The sequence below is a fragment of the Branchiostoma floridae genome, chromosome 6, assembly GCF_000003815.2.
Source record: "Branchiostoma floridae strain S238N-H82 chromosome 6, Bfl_VNyyK, whole genome shotgun sequence".
NCBI classification, from domain to species: Eukaryota; Metazoa; Chordata; class Leptocardii; order Amphioxiformes; family Branchiostomatidae; genus Branchiostoma; species Branchiostoma floridae.
Window position 1 is genome coordinate 26,469,094 of NC_049984.1, and position 7,951 is coordinate 26,477,044.

Sequence of the window (7,951 nt, forward strand, 5' to 3'; positions counted from 1 at the left end):
ATATCTCGACACGGACGTATTCGATTGAACTGCGGTTTTCATCAATCAATAGCCTACAATGAGACCTATGTAATGATATGAAGTTTGCCAGGCCGCAACTTGCCGCAAAAGTTTTAATCGCGACATTAAGGTATTACCCTATCCCTGAATTACGGCTAAGGCTAGCGGTTAGGTCACGACTAGAGCGCATACGATCAGGAATATCTCGATATGGACGTATTCGATTGAACTGCGGTTTTCATCAATCAATAGCCTACAATGAGACCTATGTAATGATATGAAGTTTACCAGGCCGCAACTTGCCGCAAAAGTTTTAATCGTGACATTAAGGTATCACGCTACCCCTGAATTACGGCTAAGGCTAGCGGTTAGGTCACGACTAGAGTGCAAACGATCAGGAATATCTCGACAAGGACATATCCGATTGAGCTGCGGTTTTCATCAATCAATAGCCTACAATAACACCTATCTAATGATATGAAGTTTGCCAGGCCGGAACTTGCCGCAAAAGTTTTAATCGCGACATTAAGGTATCACCCTATTCCTGAATTACGACTAAAGCTAGCGATTAGGTCACGACTAGAGCGCATACGATCAGGAATATATTGACAAGGATGTATCCGATTGAACTGCGGTTTTCATCAATCAATAGCCTATAATAAGATATATCTAATGATATTAAGTTCGCCCGGCCGGAACCCGCCAAGGACTGACTGAAGCGGTGACTGAGCTGCGTTGCGGTAGCGAGGGAGTTCTGCCGCGGTATAGAAGGAGCTGTGTTAAGGTTTAAAGGAAAAGGTTGGGGTTTTACTTCACTTGTGGATTTTCTTGTGTTTTGGGCGGAAGATGGTAAAGCAGGTGTGAAATCGTCTGTCAGTATGCAAGAGGCACGTGGAGAAGGGGTTGCACGAGCAACCTCCATGGAGGAGCTCCACAGAGCATGTTCTTCTCTTGAATTGGTGTTGTAAATTGTTTCTGTATTAGTATGTCATAAATCTGCTTGCATGTTATCTGTAGAGGATCTATCTGATCTGTATAATGTATGATGTTTTCAGGATTACATTTTCCTCTATCTTTTTTGACAACTTCCTTCCATTTCTGAGGTATAGCTGCTTTAAGGGCGTGGTATTTTAATGCATGACATGAGTTGATTTCTATCCCATATATGTTATGTAAATCAATCATACTATAGAAAGTGCCATCATTTTGTAACAAATCATTGAGGTGTATAATGCCTGCATTAAACCATGCTTTATAAAATACAAATGTGTTTCCTATTACAATATATCTGTTATTCCATACAATATATCGTTATTCCATACTATTTGAGAGCAGATCTGTGTGTGTGACAATGGTTCGTGGTGTATAACTGTTTCCCAAGCTGATACAACATCTTTATAGAACAGTGGGAGGTTGGACGTGTCTAGCAACATTGATGAAAAATTACATTTGAATAATAGAAAACCTCCCCATGTTGAGAAGAGGCTTTCTTTTTCCCTCAGTGGGTCTGTAATAAGTCTTCTTACCCATGTTGCCTTTATTGCTTTATTCTTGGTGACAAAATTTACCATCTTTAGTCCTCCTTGGGATATTTTTCCAATCAAAGTTTTCATTTTAACCTTGGGGGGTTTACTTTGCCACACATACTGAAATATATAATCATTTACTTGTTTTAGAAAGGTTGGTGGTGCATGTAAGACTGAACAATTATAAACAAGCTTGGAAATACCTAGTGTCTTGATGATTAAAATTCTGCCTATAATAGTAAGATTTCTACTTTTCCATACATTGCATAGTTTTTTCATCTTTACAAAGTTGTTGTCAAAATCCTTACTGTAGCATATATCTTTATTGTGTCCAAAATGTGTGCCTAGGGCTTTTATGGGTGTACATGGCCAGCGTGTTGGTAGTGGTTTGTCTTCTCTATTTTTGTTAGGACCCACCCACAGAGCATCCGTTTTCTTAGGGTTTAATTCTAGTCCACTACATCTTTTAAACAAGTGTAAAGTATCTAGAAGTCTGCCTGCAGAGTCCACATCTGCTAGAAGGGAAGTCATATCATCTGCGTACATGGATATTTTGTGAGTTTTGCCATAAACCTCTAGTCCTCGAATATTAGAGTCAGATCTGATTTTGCAGGCTAGTACTTCTAGCCCGATAATGAATAGAGTGGAAGATAGGGGGTCGCCCTGTCTCACCCCTCTCTGTACATTGAACCATGGGGAACTGTAACCATTATTAACCACGCAACTTTTTATGTTATTATATAGAAGCTTCACCCATCCAATCATGTCTTCACCAAAGTTCATAGTTTTCAATGCTTTGATTATAAATGATATTTCAACACTGTCGTAGGCTTTTTTAAAATCTAGAAACATGATCAATCCTGCGTTGCTTTCTTTATCACAAAACTCTATAGTATCCCATATGCGTCTTATATTGCTACCTATGTACCTTTGTTTTATAAAGCCGGTCTGATCTTCGTGTATTATGACTGGAAGTAGGGGTTCTATTCGTAATGTAAGTGCCTTGCTTATAATTTTGTAATCAACATTAAGTAAGCTAATTGGTCGCCAATTATCCAATGTACTTAGATCTGTTTCTTTCTTTGGAATGAGTCTTATAACTCCCCGTCTTTGGGATATTGGTAGAAGACCGGTAACGAAAGCGTGGTTGGTAGCATTAGTAAGATAATGCTTTATTAACTCCCAAAATTTTGAATAGAACTCAGCTGTGATTCCATCACATCCTGGTGCCTTATTTTTATTCTTGTGGAGATGCTCTAGTGCTTTTTTCAGTTCAAATTCACTAATCTTCCCTTCACAACTAAACTTATCATCCTCATTTAGTCTTTTAATTTCCTTGTTATTAAAGAAACAGTCAAATTCCTTCTTATCTGGGTCACATTCACCAGCAGTGTATAGTTTTTGATAGTACTCTGCTTCTTTATTTATAATTTCTTTGGGGTCTGTTATCATGGATCCATCCTCTGACATAAGTGAGGTAATGACTTTTTCTTGAAAATTTCGCTTCTCTAAGTTGAAGAAGTATTTTGTGCTTTTTTCTCCTTCTTCATACCATTTGCACCTGCTTCTTATTATTGCCCCTCTGGTTTTCATATTTTGTATGTTGTCTAATTGTTGTTTTATTTCATGTATTAGAATTTGGTTATTCTGATCATTATTTTCATCATTTTCTTTAATTAAATAGTTGAGTCTATTTTCTAATTCTTGTTCTTCATTTCTTCTGGATTGTGCTTTTCTCTTTGAATATCTTATGCAGAAAGTTCTGATCTCCATTTTTAAGACTTCCCATTTTAGGCTTGGGTCGTGAATATCTTTAAGTTTTTCTTCTATGCTTGAAAGAAGATCCGTCATATCTTTAATGAATTTTTCTTCTGAAAGTAAAGAATCATTAAAACGCCAAAAGCCTGGCCCTCTTTTTGATAATTTGGGGACATAATAGACATACAAACTGCTCTGTGGTCTGGTACAGGTGCTACACTTATTTTACATTCACTTGTTTGTATCAGATTCCAGGGTATGAACCAGTAGTCTAGTCTACACTTTACAGATGTTGACTCATTTTGCCATGTATATTGTCTAGTATTAGGGTTCTTTTTTCTCCATATATCAGTTAGATTAAAGGATTTTAGTATCGAGTTTACTTCTTTGATGGCTTTGTCCTTCTGATTTATAGGCCTTCCACCAATTTTGTCCATCTGTGTGAGAGATACATTGCAATCACCACCAACTATGATTGTTCCATTTGCATGTTCTTGTAACAGGTTATTTATCTTAGTAAAAAATATTTCTTGCTCTTTTGCCTTGTTCGGTGAGTATAAATTTGTTAGACATATGTCTGAGTCATTCATTTTGGTGTTTGCAATTATGTATCTTCCACATTCATCAGTTTCTCTGTTTTCAATTTCAATACTTAACTTTGGATTGAAGAGTATCATAACTCTCTTGCTATGTGATGAGCCATGGCTGTACAGTACTTGCCCTCCCCATTCTGTTGACCATTGTTTCTCATTTTCTTTGACTGAAAATGTTTCCTGTAGAAAAGCTATATCTATATTTTTGTCGTGTATCCACCTGAATATTTTCCTTCTTTTGAATTGATTATTTATCCCTCTTACATTTAGTGTTATGAATGTTATTCGAGTATTATGCATTTTGTTTGCAGTAGGTATCTTTCCTTCCCCTATTCTCTCCTTGACCTGGTAGGTCTGAGTTAACAGTTGTGTAGGTACAATAACACAAGTACATTGTAAAACTAGTAATTATAACTAATGATGATAATAAATCACGGTTGCTAGTTTCGTGTAAGGGTTGATCTGAGAGTTGATCGGAAGTAGTGGTCATGATTGTTTTACTTAACAGATTGTTGGTCATGTGACGCAGTCTGGGATGTGTCCAAAATGTTCAGGATTATCAGGAGTCAGAGGTAGAAGCACCAAGTGTTGCCCTGGTGGATCTTGTGTCTTGTCTGCGACGTCCGGTTTCCTTTCCTTCGTTGTTGGATTGCCTCTGGGTAGTACTTCTGGTTGTCGGCCTCGGGGGATGCACGATGAGACGATCGTAGCGGAGGTACGCGACGTTGCCCCTCTCCCTGGCGGCCTTCATTTCTGGGATGAGCTCCTTTCTTTTTTGTCTGACAGCCTCAGAAAAGTCTTCGTTAATGAAAATGTGGCTGCCCTTAAGGTACCTGGCACGTTGTAGAATGGTCTCCTTGTCCTTAAACCTCGGCAACTTGACCACAATAGCTCGTGGACGTGCGTCTGGCTGGAAGCGTCCATTTCTGTGAGCCCGCTCGATTTCGATCTTCTTCAGATCTATCTGCAATTTGTCTTTCAGTAGGCTTCTTACCTTTTGCTCACATTCTTCCCATGATTCTTCCTTGACGTCGGTTATGCCATCTATCAGAATGTTGTTACGCCTCGTCTGATTTTCTAGGTAGTCTGTTTTGTTGTGATTCGCAAGATGATCGTGAGAACACCGGACGTCTTACTCAAGAAAATGTCATTTAGAGCTCGTAAACTAGTCTTCCGATCGAATCGCGCCTAATGTGAGGCGGGTATAATGACTACCGTAGGGGTTGAACATTCGCACCATAATTAGTTATATTTTTTGCATGGTGTATTAAGGAGGAACAAGAAAAGTGTAGCGTTGTGTAAATGGAAAATGACATATTTTTCTGTTTTACTTTAAATGTTTAAATGCTATAGTCCCATTTCTTCGCATGTAAGCTGAAATCAGTATCCAATTGGCAAGAACGTACGATTGCCCATATCATTAAAAAAAACAACTTCCAATTTGTATCACAAGGCAGAAAGCAGTATTCGAATGTCATGTTGCGTTCGAGTCTTAAAAAGTTCTTTCATCCTGTGAGTGTTTCAATATAGATACGGTACCTTGTTATTTGCAACCTAAGTTTCCATAATGATATCTAAGACCAAGGCCCGTGCGTGTAATAAAACATTGGATTTACACAATTCACAATTGACTTGGATTACTGACGTTCTGTTTAAAATACGTCTGACGTTTTACCATGTCGGTATAATCCTTCATATGTTCTCAACATTTGCTCGATACTTTGGTATCACTGTGGAGTACCATACATAGATAGAAATCCTCTGTTTTATTTATTGAAAAGTAACACTTTTCAGTATTGTCGATGGGATACGAATGCATGTCATATGCAAAGTTTAACATGTCTGACGGATAAACCGTTACCTGAATGCACATGTACATGCGCAGCTCCAAGTTTATATGTAGGTTATGGAAACCAGTCTAATTTCTATCCACGGGCTTTCACAAGAAAAAAAACAACACATTATATGTTTTCGCACTGTTATTGATATCTAGACACGCCGTTGCAATAGGTTCTATATTCTTTCAAAACATTTGAATTTGAAGTTGTTTGGTTTAGATTCTCGATGTTCTTCATAATGGATCATCTATTGAAACAGAGGACGAATAGCTAGAGACAACACCCTGACAAAGCATCTCGCAACGAATTTGGCGGACTTATAATTAACTGACGTGTCGACCTTAGAACACAAAATTGCAGAGCAGTCGGTTAGTTACGAGTTAGCTTTACTTGTCACCAGCCAAACAGCAGTAGCACGGTCCCCAGTTTATTCTACTTCAAAATGTTTATTTTCAGAGATCATCCTCTTACCGTTTTCTCGGCCCATTGTATGTTTTCATTTTTATCTACCCGATCACATTAAACGGGGCTTGAAGACATACGACCATCCAAAACATCATTTAGAGATCCAAGACCCATCCGCCGATCGATTTCATGCTCTGTGACAAGGAATTTCGTGGGAATTATACATGTATATCTACAGAAAAAATTCGAACCCTTTCGCTTACCTCAATCGCATTTTATTGATAATGAAGATGAAATTCACTTTCATCCATAGAAGATACAATTTTGAAGTGTTCATGTAGTAACATTACCCCTGAAGATGACATCTGAAATATATGAAAATATTAGCTCAATATTTAAAGGCTGTATATAATCAAAAGTCACTGCATGAAAAAAAGAGGTCGATCGGAAGATGGGGTTGACCAAATCGGCTCATACCTGGAGTGTGAGATAGGTATGTAAAACTATAAACAGCCATGTAATTAAAACCCTCAAGCTATGTCTACCCACGCTATAAGGTTATGTGTGTTTGTGAGTGTGTGTATGTGTAGAAGACCAGCATTACTCAAGAATGCCTGGATGGACTGTATTGATATTTGATACGTGGATCGGTCTTCATTAGATCTTGAAACGATTCGATTTTGGGCCCCTAGCGGTTTGTTTTGGTTCTACAGCGGAACTTCCTGATACCTCGAGCTTGCCCCGTCGTCATTGGGGCATTCCCCGTCTGGTGTTTTCTACGTCTATAACGTTAGGTATAGTGAAATATATTGTCATATTGCAATCCATACTTCTGTAGTATATCAGTATGGATTTTCAATATTGTTTTTGCTCTGTCTCTTCTCCTGCTCCTGTCAAATCAATCCTGTTCAATTTGATTCAACTTTTTCATTTTGGGGCCTTTATGGAGGTAGGGATAGCAAATACCCCCAGACCTTTGTTTACTTTATTGATAGATGCCTAATGAATTATGATATTTAGGCTTTTTGGTCCTTTTTTTGAATAGACCAAATATGTATATTTTGGGCCCCTCCGCCCCCAGGTACATTCAGTACATTCAGGTACATATTAAAACCTAATAACCTGAAGTTTGGTACAGAGGTGCATTGGACATATGAGCATAGGAAACCATCAACACTTTCTTCATACTTAAAAAATTAGTTATTTGGGTGGTTTGGGCCATTTTCGACTAAAATGTATATTGTTGGCTCATTGCCCTTGTATGGAAACCGAATGACCTGAAATTTGGTACAGGGGTGCATTGAAATACCCCATGGACACATTCTCCTTAGATTACTTCAAAACTGGCTATTTGGGGGTTTTCTGCCATTTTTTAAATAAAAATGTATATTTTTGGCTCTTTTTTTCACTCTACTGGCTCACTCTACTGGTTTGGAGAAATTCTATTACGCCGTAAAAGTGTATTTTGTTATGCTCAATATCGACTGAATCTATAAACCAAATCCATGAATTTACCTTCATCATACTTGTCAGTCACATTCACCACCAAAATTATCCTTGATCAGTACGTTAAAGGTGTGGTACAAATGCCATTGCAGCACTATCATATGTACGATTTCCAGATTCTTTTGTTAGAGGCTCAAAGAACAATGCGATGCACTAAAGGATCTATCGTATCGATCGATCGCCGATATAACATTTTTTGTATGGGGTAGAAGATAACAAAGAAATAAAAACTGCTAGTTCACGTTTACGATACCGACAAATGGAGCTACAGATGCAATTTAAACCATATTCTAGGCATAATCATCGCCATGAAAAATGGAGATAT